This window comes from Palaemon carinicauda, chromosome 22 (genome assembly GCF_036898095.1).
Source record: "Palaemon carinicauda isolate YSFRI2023 chromosome 22, ASM3689809v2, whole genome shotgun sequence".
NCBI lineage: Eukaryota > Metazoa > Arthropoda > Malacostraca > Decapoda > Palaemonidae > Palaemon > Palaemon carinicauda.
The window spans coordinates 17,638,583-17,651,481 of NC_090746.1; the positions used below are offsets into that span (position 1 = coordinate 17,638,583).

Below are 12,899 nucleotides of genomic sequence, written 5' to 3' on the forward strand. Positions count from 1 at the left end.
TTCATTTACTGTTAAATCGTCACTGTTGTATGACTGTTGAAATAAGAAAGTCTTCAGTTTCCTCTTGAAAGCCTTAATGTCTTCAATCATTTGGATGTTTCGTGGGAGCTTATTATATAGTCTCCGGGCCGCATATTTAAAGGCTCTAGAGCCTAAAGTAGCCATATATCTAGGTTCCAATAGTTTGAAGCCATCTGTAACTATTCTCATGTCGACATGATTTTTTCTCATAACTTGGTGGGTTATTGTACATATTTTAAATTCAATCCTCGCTTGTATTGGCAACCAGTGTAAATCAATTAGTATAGGGGTGATCCTTTCTCTAGGTGAGACACCTGTTATCACTCTTGCTCCTCTGTTTATTATGTTTTGCTATTTCTTAAGTTTCACTTTTGGTAAATTGTAATAGACAGAGTTGCAGTAGTCAATCCTGGTAATAACACAGTATTTCACAAGTTTCTTTACAGAATTTTTGTCCAGGTACTTTTTTATAAACGCACTACTGTATTTCTTAGATGATAACCAGCCATTTTTAAACATTATTTATTTGGGCATTTGGAGACAGGTTACAGTCAAGAAATACACCTAGATCTCAAACTTTACTAGATATCGGCACTGAGTTATTATTTATGTTCATTTGAATGTCACCCAAGTTTCTCACGCTATTTCTCTTACCCACCACCATGAATTCAGTTTTGTTCTCATTTAATTTTGGGCATTTGGAAACAGGTTACAGTCAAAAACTACACCAAGATTTCAAACTTTACTAGATATCGGCAACGAGTTATTACTTATGTTCATTTGAATATCACTCAAGTTTCTAACGCTGTTTCTCTTACCCACCACCATGAATTCAGTTTTGTTCTCATTTAATTTTAGTTGTTTAAAAGTCATCCATTCTCTAACACAATCAAGGATTCGGTTTAGAGTTTCAGTAGTGTCACCTATATTATTTATGGAGAAGTAAAATTGTGTCATCTGCAAATAGTTTGAACTTCACACCATGCCTTTGTAGTATTTTCGATAGACCAATAGTATAGATGCAGAATAAGATTGGGCCAAGTACACTCCCCTGGGGTACCCCTCTGTTTAAGGGTTCATATGATGAATAAGAGTTTCCAATTTGTACACAGTAATTTCTACCAACTAAGTAGTCTTTCAGGTAAACAAAAGCTTGATCTTCAACGCCAATGGACCATAGATCATTTAGTAGCAGTTCATGCACAACTATCAAAATCAGCACTAAGATCGAGCAATATTAAAATACCAAATTTAGTTTCATCCATCACTTCCAGCATATCATTTACAACAGAGCAGATGTCTGTTTCCATAGAGTATAGTTTTCTGTAAGCAGATTGGTTATCAGGCAAAGCTTCTATTACTTCAAAGTGACTTTAACTAGTTGTTCAAGAATTATGTATTCAAGCACTTTTGAAACAAAGGATAGATTCAAAATAGGTCTATATGAGCTCAATTTCTGGTAGTCCAGTGTATTTTTCAGAACTGGTGTGACTATAGCCATTTTCTCGGATTTCGGAAACTTACATTGATCAATGCTTGGATTTGCTATTCTCATTAATATTTCGACTAGACTAGAAAAGTTTCTCCCTCCAATTACATCAAATATCGGCATCGGATCAATCGCACAGTTTGTTTTCTTTGCTCTCTTGATAATTCTGGTGATGTTATCTTGTGTTATGTTGTTAAATTTTTTTAATTTTGTGTCTGCCTGGTGTATCATTAATCTGATGTTGAGTATTTACAAATGACCTGGTTATATTTTCAGTTTTCTTTTTAAATACGAAAAAATTATTTGCTAGTTCCTGGACATTATATCCATCAGGTAGCTTCTTTTCTTTTACATTTCCCACTATACCATATAGGAGACAATATAACTTATTTATGTCTGTTGCTGCTTCGAGGATCTTTCTCTTATAGTATTCACTTTTTTCCTTCTTAGTAGGTAGTTATATTGACACGCAGCAGTTTTTAACCTATTCCACTTTCTTTCTTCGTCTTTTTTCCCTCTTTTTCACCAAAATCTCTCCATCAAACTAAGAAGATTGGTCTTTTACAGTTAGTCTTTTCCATCGGTGGGCACATGGCATCATATTCACTTTTACTCACTTTATTATAAGTGGTCGTAAGACACACTTAGCTCCCAACATTGGTCATCATGATCACAGAGAATGTTGATAGCATCATTTATTTTCTTTGTAACTTCTTCAATACATACGGTGGGGGGAAAAATTTGATTTATGTCTAAAGTTTATTTTCTTTGCTAATGCATGTTTCTGTAGAGGTAGACTAAACGGAATAAGTTTGTGTTCTGGGGAGATAGTACATTACTCTTCAACTTTTATATCAGATACAATATTATTCATATCAGCACTTAAAACTAAGTCCAACGTATGCCCAGTTATAAGTAGTTGTACAATCAACATTATTCACTAGTCAATATGATTCTAATGACTCACTAAATGCCAAAGTGTCAGGATTTGATGCGTCATCCATCCAAAAATTGAAGTCTCCACAGACAACTAATTCGTTTTTCTCCATGATAATTTTCTCAATGGGGGCACCGAATTCTTCAAAAAAGATACTAGTGTTTGTTCGTGGAGGTTTGAAGACTGTTACAAAGGATATTTTTCTGTTTTTTTGCGTAAAGTTTTTTCTATATATTCAAAGCTTGTTACACTAGTTCTTTTCAACATTTTCAGGTTTGAATAACTTTCATGAATAAAGAGCCCGACACCTTCACCAGACCTACCTTCTCTCGGTATGTGAAAGAAGGTGTGTGTGGGGGGTGTCATTTTAATGATCTTTGCCTTCTCCAAGTTATTTAACCATATTTCAGATAATGCTAGTATGTCCCAATACTTCTCGTTTATCAATTTTCAAATTTGAATAGTCTTATTACCTACAGATTGTATATTTACAAAGACACAGTTTATGACATCCTCAGTAACCATGATAAGTATTTTCTGCAAGTCATAAGCTTTGCAGTCTCTAGAATTTACTATGTGGTCACTTGGTTAGTTTAACTTTGCGCAGTTTATACACTTTGACACTTGCGAATTACACTACTTGGTGGAATGTTTTCCTGAACATTTCCCGCAGACTTTATCATCATTCTTAGACTTACAATCTTTTCAAAATGTCTATATCTCTGACAGTGGTAGCAGGTGATTATGTGGTATCTATCATGTATAAGTAACCCATCGTAACGAACTTTGTCCTCATTATCATGAATAGCCCTAAGAACTTCAGGATCAAAGCATTTACTACATAATTTTTATCATTGTACACATTGCATATCATTACTTTTGGTTTTAGGTTTCTGATTTTTCTCATTTCAGTGTCAGCCACCAATGTCTGAATTTTATTTGCTGCCTCTTCTCTGATCATTTTGTTTGCAAAGTTTACAACATTTCCATTTATAGTTGACCTCGTGTTAAGTATAGGAATGTCTTTAAGTGCTTGTTCAACTTCGCGTTTTCTTTCAGTAACTTTGACAGCAAATGTCAGTTTCTCCAGTTTTGGGTCAATCAATGTTTGAAGTGTTGCCTTAATTGATTCCATATTCATGGCAAGAATGTCAACTTTCTCAGTGAGGTCAGTAGTCTGGGTGGAATTTGCTGTGTGAGCGCTAAGGTCCTCAAGTTTGTTTTCCAAGTCATCTATTTTCGCGTCTTGTTCGTTCAGGGCCAATTCTCTCACTTTCACTTCTTCCTTTTATTTGATATTAATAAATTGGCTTGTCTGGCTTCGCCTACGCAGTGTGGGCATAACCAATCCAGGTTATTCCATTCATTATCAGTGATGCTTATCACTATATACACACATTTCTTATGGTAGAGTCTATTGCATTCATATCCTATTCCTTTTTTCCCGTCACCATCCGTGGTTTTACATATGAGGCAGAAATGGTTAGGGACAGACATTGTGTACTGTTTCTTATCGCTTAGGTTTCTCCATAAGATTAACTGATATCTTTTCAATGATATTCGAAGCGAGAAACAGAAAGCTAAAATAAGACTCAGGGCGAGTGTTTAACGGAGCTCCGTGCAACACGTCCACACTTCTTCTCGTGAACCCATAGGATTCACTAGACAAGCATGATGACGAGAACCCGAAGGAACTACATCATTATTACCTGGAGGGAGATGGAATCCCTCAGGCAACATGTCTCATAAACCCATAGGATTCACACGACGAGAACGATGACAAGAACCCGAAGGAACTACGTCATCATTATCTGGAGGGAGATGGAATCCCTCAGGCAACTTGTTTCGTGAACCCATAGGATTCATGAGACAAGAGTAATGACAAGAACCCGAAGGAACTACAACATCGTTACCTGGAGGGAGATGGAATCCCTCAGGCAACATGTCTCGATACAACGAAAAGGATGACAAGAACCTGAAGGAACTACATCATTGTTACCTGGAGGGAGATGGAATGCCTCATGCAACATGTCTCGTGAACGCATGATTCACCCGACAAGACGGATGACAAGAACCAGAAGGAACTACGCCATCGTTACCTGAAGGGAGATAGAATACCCCAGTTAATGTGCCGTGAGCACCCAATGGGTTCCCATAACGAGCCAACAGACTCAGCATAACATAGGTCACGATAGCCAATGGACTCAACGTACCCAAGGTCACAAGAGCCCATGGACTCAACGTAACCAAGGTCACGAGAACCTGAAGGTTCGATGTGACAGGAGACCGAGGACTCCATGCCATGAGAGCCAGAAGGCTCAACGTGACAAGGGGCATGAGAGCCCAAAGGCTCAACATAACCGTTGTTGTGAGATCCCAAGGGATCAACGCAATGGGAGACCGGGATCTCCCTGTCACGAGTAACCGAAGTCTCTACATGATGGTTGGTATGAGAGCCCGAAGGTTTAATGAAACCAACATTGTGAAAACTAGGCAGCACAACACAATCAGAACTTGAAAACTTGCAGTGAGATTCCGAAGGGTCAACACGACTGTCACGAGACCCCAAAGGGACATCGTGACTAGAACCAACAGGTTCGAAAAGACGTCTTCAAACAGCCTGTGGAGCATGTCCCAGATGGAGAGGGGTCACGAGCTGTTCCGCCTGACGGACCTCTGAAGGGGAAAGTCCTGAAGAGGCCACCGGAGGGGAGTCTGCTCAAGCTCTACCTCTCCCAATGGGGAGATTGGTTCACCCGAAGGCAATAGTTCACCCGAAGGCGAACTACACTTATGGTAATGTTCTCCTTGGAGGAGAAGCATCATTGCAACAATTCCACTGCCTGCTAGCGGTCTTCTCTTGAGAACGAAAGACATGTTTCCCTGAAGAAGAACCTTGCCTTGGACTCTGTTCCTCCACCACCCCTGGGGAGTCAACAAAGTCCTCGGCGTTGATCTCAGGAGACCAGAAGTCAAATAGATGGGCTGCAGTGCCTGTGCCCACAGGAGGATCAACCTCCGAGGAGCAAGGAGTAGACCGTCTCTTTTCCGCACCCAACTGAAAGAGATCAGAAATAGAGCAGGTGATCCCTGGGGGGAGGGGCGGAACCGACTCACTAGATGGAGGCAGCGCCGTCACCTTGGCCACAAGGTTGATCTGGAAAAACCGTCAGCGCTGCTACTCGGACAGGGATCAGCGGAGGAGCAGCTTCGAAAAGAGATCAGGGGGTAGAAAAAGATGAAATGGTATTTTTGACTTCAAGGAAGACCCCGAAGGAGAAGAAACACGTTTAGCCTTCTTCTTCTTCCATCGCCCAAACCTCTCCAAATGGGATGCAGACCACTCCCAACACTCATCACAACTGTTGTCCCTGAAACATCAGAGGCCCCGCCAAGCCGGACACAGCAGGTGAGGACCCGTTTCAACGGATGACGTGAAGGTACCACAGGAGCGGCCTTTGGGACCAGGACAAGTATGCATGGGACTATCACACAGACACAATCTGAAAAGAAAAATGACAAATTCGGAGATAATTTGTATTTTTCCGAACCATACAAACCTTAGCTATTTACATAGGGGTTTACTTTCGGCGCAGCTGAAATGACGAGCCATTAGATTTTAACAAGGGTTAAACTACCCCCGCGCTAGTTAGCACGGGGGTAGGGGAGGGGTAGCTAGCTACCCCCCCCCCCCCCCGCACACTGGTGAGCTGCCTCACTTCACTTAGAGGTAGGACTTGTCTTGGGGGACAGGGCTGGCGGGCAAGTATGTGTAAATAGCTAAGGTTTGTATGGTTAGGAAAAATACAAATTATCTCCGAATTTGTCATTTATTCCGTAACCGAAATACAAATCACGCTATTTACATAGGGTGACATACCCTTAAGCAGGTTTGGAAAGTCCCCAGCCTTACTGGCTTTGGCTTACCCGGGGACTCAGAATCCCAGTGAGCAGCACTCGAGAAAAAGTCCCTGCACCTCGCAAGTTTCTTGCTACGCAAGAAACGTGCGGCCTACATAAGTTGTGTGTGGAGAAACGAAGTGTGAATCGTCCTAGGAAGTTGACCTGAAGTCCTTTAGATGGAATTCTAGGCTAGGACGTCCCCATACCACCTCGTCAGGGTATGGGGGATGCGACAGTATTATTCTTAATACTAGGAACACAAGGAAGCATGGTTTACCTGCAGAGGTTTGAGGTCAGCTATGCAGAGACCCAGGATGCTGCATTCCCCAAGAGAGGGGAGGATGAAGAAAGAAGTAAGGGCCAGACATACTCTTTCATTCACGCAGACTAAAACCGGGTAACAGTGCCCTCCACCTTCTGCTACTTGTCCATTAAGGAGCCTGAGGTTAGACCAGCTGTTGTGCAGCCACCACAGGGCCGATAGAAAAAGTATCGAGGCTCCTGTGGGTCACGTCCTGCAGGTAGTGGGCTGTGAAGGTCGTTTGACGCTTCCAGACCCCAGCTTGTAACACCTGCGTCACAGAGAAGTTTCTCATGAAGGTCAGGGACGTAGCGATGCCCCTGACATCATGTGCCCTAGGGAGACGTGACGGAGGAGGGTCTGGATTCAAGGCATGATGAATGGTCCGTCGAATCCAAGCTGAGATGGTATTCTTGGTGACCCTCCTCTTCGTCCTTCCCGTGCTCACAAACAGAGCTTGCACGCGGGGACGGACTGCAGCTGTTCTCTTCAGATAACGCCTCAGACTTCTTACTGGGCAAAGTAGCAGATGGTCTGGGTCATCTGTTACAGAACGGAGACTCGTACCCCTAAAGGAGTCGAACCGTGGGTCCGGCACTCCCGGATTCTGAATCTTGGCAACAAACTCAGGGACGAACCTGAACGTTACCTCCCCCCATCCCCTTGAATGGGCGATGTTGTATGAGAGACCATGAAGTTCACTGACCCGCTTGGCCGAAGCCAGAGCGAACAGGAATACCGTCTTCCAAGTCAGGTGTTGGTCAGAGGCCTGGCGTAATAGTTCGAACGGGGGTCTCTTCAGAGCCCTGAGGACCCGAACCACGTTCCATGGAGGAGGTCTCACTTCCGATTGAGGGCAGGTAAGCTCGTAGCTTCGTATAAGGAAAGTTCCAGCGAGGAGGAAATGTCTATTCCTTTCAGCCTGAAGGCTAGGCTTAAGGCTGAGCGATAGCCTTTCACCGCCAAGACCGAAAGGCGCATTTCCTCCTGCAAATACACTAGAAACTCTGCTATTGCTGGAATAGTGGCATCGAGGGGAGAGATACCCCTCCCACGACACCAACCACAAAAGACTCTCCACTTCGCCTGGTAGACCCCTGTGAATGACTTTCGAAGGTGTCGAGACATCCTTTCCGCAACTTGTTGCGAAAAGCCTCTCTCAGTGAGGAGATGCTGGATAGTCTCCAGGCGTGAAGCCGAAGCGATGCTACGGCTTTGTGGAAGATGTTGCAATGCGGTTGTCTGAGTAGCTCGTGTCGTGGGGGAAGCTCTCTCGGAAGTTCCGTCAGGAGCTGCAGAAGGTCCGGGAACCACTCTGCATGATGCCATAGCGGAGCTATTAAGGTCATTGATAGGTTGACCGATAGTCTGGTCTTGTTGAGCACCCTTCTCATCAGACGGAACAGTGGGAAGACGTAAACGTCAATATTGTCCCACCGTTGTTGGAAGGCATCTTGCCAGAGTGCCTTGGGGTCTGGGACTGGGGAGCAGTACAGCGGCAGCTTGAAATTCAAGGCTGTCGCGAACATGTCCACTGTCGGAGAACCCCACAAAGTCAGGACTTTGTTGGCTACTTGAGGATCCAAAGACCACTCGGTACTCACTATCTGCGAAGCTCTGCTCAGACTGTCGGCGAGCACATTCCTTTTGCCAGGAATGAAGCGAGCTGATAGACATATTAAGTGGACTTCGGTCCATCTCAGTATCTCTACTGCAAGATGGGATAGCTGTCGTGAAAAGATACCTCCCTGCTTGTTGATATAAGCCACTACTGTGGTGTTGTCGCTCATCACCACCACGGAGTGGCCCGCCAGGGTCTGTTGGAACTGTTGAAGGGCCAGATATACGGCCTTCATCTCTAGCAGGTTGATGTGGAGGTACTTTTCTGATTCTGACCATAGGCCTGAGGCCCTCTGGTTCAGAACGTGGGCCCCCCACCCTTCTTTTGATGCGTTCGAAAACAGCATCAAATCCAGGGGAAGGATGAGAAGATCCACTCCCTTTCGAAGGTTGTCGTCGGTCAACCACCACCGCAGGTCCGTCCGTTCCGCAGGTCCTATCGAGACCAGAGAGTCCGGGGAATCGAAGCCTTGATTCCACCGGGACTTGAACCGCCACTGCAGAGATCTCATCCTGAGGCGGCCGTTGGGAACTAGACGGGCCAGGGAGGCTAGGTGACCTAAGAGACGTCACCAAGATTGGGCTGGAAGGTCTTCTCGACTGAGGAAAGGCACTGCAACCCTCCTCAGCCTTGCTGAATCTTAGGTACTTCCTGGAAGACGGATGGATTGGGATCTGGAAGTACGCGTCCTTCAGATCCAGTGTGCACATGAAGTCTTGCGGTCTCACTGCAAGTCTGACTGTGTCTGCTGTCTCCATGCTGAACGAAGTTTGTTTGACAAACTTGTTCGGGGCTGAGAGGTCGATGACGGGTCTCCAGCCTCCAAACTCCTTCTTTACAAGAAAGAATCGACTGAAGCAGCCTGGGGAGCCGTCTACGACCTCCTGGAGAGCATCCTTCTTGAGCATGGTCTCGACTTCTGCCCGAAGGGCTAGCCCCTTTGCCGATCCCATGGCATAGGACCTCAACGACACTGGATTCGCTGTCAGGAGAGGTTGAGATGTTATGAACGGGACGCGATATCCTTGTCCGATCACAGAGACCGTCCAGGAATCTGCCACGTGTTGCTGCCACCTGTGCATGCAACTTTGCAGGCATCCCCCTACAGGTTGACACGCAGGGGAATTGCCAATCCTAGCGTTTGCGGCCTCGGCCGCTCCTTCTAGGATTTCTGCCTCCCCTGGAGGACTTTCCGCCCTTCTTGTCTTTGACAGGAAAGGGCTGCTGTTTAGACACCTTGGTCTTAGCTGCCGGAGCCTGCTTCGGTGTCTTGCGAGGCTGCTGTTGCTGTTGAGGAGCTGGAGGTTTGTAAGGCCGAGATGTAAGGGCCTTCTGGAGGAGCGAATCGTGACTCGTCTTCCTCCACCTCACAGCTGTCTGTTCTATATCCTTGGGCTCAAACAGCTTTCCTCCAAGGATGGAGGAATGTCTGAGCTTGCTGACATCCACAGCGGGGACCTTCGGGAGGAACCTCTCAGTCACCGCATCACGTCGCTTTAGAATCGAGTTAGCCCACAGGTTAGTGACCTGGTGAGCCAAGAACTCGATGGAGCACGTGCCCGAGAGGAGGAAGGTCTCCAGGGCCTTCCTATTGCTCTCCTTGGACAAGTCGTCAGAGTGCAATAGGATGCCCAGAGACCCCAGCCAGACATCCAGCCACGAAGTGGCCTGCATGGCACACTTAGCGACTTTCTCTTGGCTTAGGATCTCCGATGCTGAGCATGTCACCTGCCGGGCATTGAGTTTCTCTAGAGAGAGACCCTTGGTGAGCTCTTCCACAGAATGGTGGAGGGGAAGAGCTAAACAAGACTCCTCCATGATTTTGAAGTACAGTGAACCCTCGTTTATCGCGGTAGATAGGTTCCAGACGCGGCCGCGATAGGTGAAAATCCGCGAAGTAGTGACACCATATTTACCTATTTATTCAACATGTATATTCAGACTTTTAAAACCTTCCCTTGTACGTAGTACTGTTAACAAACTACCCTTTAATGTACAGAACACTTAATGCATGTACTACAGTACCCTAAACTATAACAGGCACAAATATTAAAGGCAATTTTATATCATGCGTTTCCTAAACACGCTAAAAAGCACGTTAAAAAATGGCAACCAATGTTTTGTTTACATTTATCTCTGATCATAATGAAGAAACAAACTGGAGGTAGAGCTTTGCTTATTACCCAGACATATTTCCCATACTATTCCCTTAGAACTACATCACATCTTCCTACTTTAGATATATATATATATATATATATATATATATATATATATATATATATATATAAATGTATATATATATATATATATATATATATATATATATATATATATATATATATATATATATATATATATATATATATATATATATATATATATATATATATATATATATATATATATATACAGTATATATATATATATATATATATATATATATATATATATATATATATATATATATATATATATATATATATATATATATATATATATATATATATATATTTATATGTATACACATATACATACCTACATATATACATACATACATATATACATAAATACATGCATACATATATATGTATATATGTTACTGTGTATATATGGGTTATGGAAAAAATCCGCGAAGTGGTGAATCCGCGATGGTCGAACCGCGAAGTTGCGAGGGTTCACTGTACCTCCTCTGCTGAACGCGAGGAGGTGGGAGGAGCTTGTTCCCGGCAGAAGAACGGCTGGAGGAGGCGAGCTCGGAAAGCTGGCCCTCGACCTTGTCCCTGGCACTTTTCACCCCCTGGGACCATGGCAGGGCTGCACTGGCCTTTGGGGGCTTCTGAATACCATAAACTTGGTCCAGGACCGTATCCTTGCCTTCGCGGGGGGCGGTCTCGGGGTCCTTAAAACTATTGAGTTGCCTCATTAGATTAAGGACCTGCCAGAAGGCATGCTCTGACTCGCACTGCTCTCCTCCTTGTGGACTGGCAGCTAAGTCTCCTGTCCCCATTGGCTCTTCTTGGGGGGACACGCGGACGTCCTCCCGGGGAATGGTTGGCTCTGGACGAATCCTCGAACATGACTTGGGTATCGTCTTTGAGTCCTTGGGCTCCCTCCTGGGAGGGATACAGGACTCTAGCAAAGAGGTCTGGAAGGTCCCTCCTACGCAAGACGTTTCTCTTCCTTGAGGTGGGGTTCCTCCCATTGGTGCCGTGGGAGAGTGCCTCACCTCGCTGGATTCTCCTGAGGACGGGAAAGCTTCGTCCGCAGGAGAAGGAGAAAGCGCCTGCAAAGGGGAAGGAGTCTTCCCGACGGACCTCTTGGGAGCCAGCTTAACCCTGGGAGAAGTTACCGCGAAATCCACTCCTCTCCTTCTCTTCAGCGGGGGCGAGGGAGCCGTTGGTTTTAGTCCCAGATCAGGGAGGGCTGGCTTCATAGCCTGCACGACCGCTTTCATCTGGGAATTAAACCAAGGCTGGCGGCTGACTGACGCAGTGTCAGCGATTCCTGCTGGAGGGGCCTGCCTGAAACGAAGAAAGGGAAGAAGAATGTTGCCTGGACCTCTCCGATGAATCTTCCTGCTCCTGGACGCGTGCTCGGCGCTTACGAGATGGCGATCGCGAGGATGATCTGGAAGCACGCGGCCCCGCCAACTCGCAAGGTTGGGCGCGCTGCGAAACCCTGCGGGAATCGCGTTGGGGGTCGCGCGCGGGCAACCGTTGGCGCGGAGATGAGGGCACGGGCGCGCGGAGATGAGGGCACGGGCGCGCGGACGAGGGGGCGCGCAGGCGAGGGGGCGCGTGGGTGCGCAGGCGAAGGTGTGCGTGGATGCACAGGTGAGGGTGCGAGCGAGTGCCCGGGCGATCGCTGGCGCGTAGGCGATCGGTGGAGCATAGGCGAGTGTAAGCACGTTGGAGCAGGGGAACGCTGGCGAGGCAAAGGATCAATGTCCTTGCCTGCGCCCAGATCCGAAGGTCGTGGGCGCGTGGGCGAACGTTGGTGCGCATGGCGCGCATCAGGAACTGGGCGCGCAATAGTGCGCTGACGAGCAGGAGATTGACGGCGCTCAGGAGACTGTTGACGCGCAGTGCGCGCAGCAGGGACAGAAGAGCGCTTGCGTGCAGGCGAGCACTTGCGCGCAGGTGAGCACTTGCGCGCAGGCGAGCGCTGGCGAGCAGGTGAACGCTGGCGATCAGGAGAGCACTGAACGCTGGCGATCAGGAGACCGCTGACGAGCAGGAGAGCGCTGGCGATCAGGAGAGCGCTAGCGATCAGGAGAGCGCTGGCGAGAAGAGTCTGTTGACTCGTCCACAGGAGAGCGCTGGTGATCAGGAGAGCGCTTGCGCGCTACTGTAGGGCGCACAGGTGTAACCTGACGCGGAAGGGACTTACCCACATTGTGGGATAAGCCCTTCTCCCCCGAAGGGACCGGTGCTTGAATGATCAAGGGGGATCTGGCAGGCGCAGGAGATCACGAACGATCTGCAGAGAGGTCCAGTGATGTCACTGCCACGGTCTGCTCCCGATGAGAAGAATCCTTTGCAAGGGACGACGAAGATGAAGACCCGAAGAGGCGCCTCTTAACTCCCTAGTAAGGAGAAGGAAGGCCTCGACGGCGAAGAGGAGG

The 12,899-nt window shown here is 46.4% G+C and overlaps 1 protein-coding gene across 5 annotated transcripts in view; it reads right to left on the reverse strand.

Moving 5' to 3' along the window:
• The window catches only part of Abcd3 (ATP binding cassette subfamily D member Pmp70), a 367,264-nt gene that overhangs the window by 323,366 nt on the left and 30,999 nt on the right, over positions 1–12,899 (reverse strand). The window lies entirely within an intron of this gene.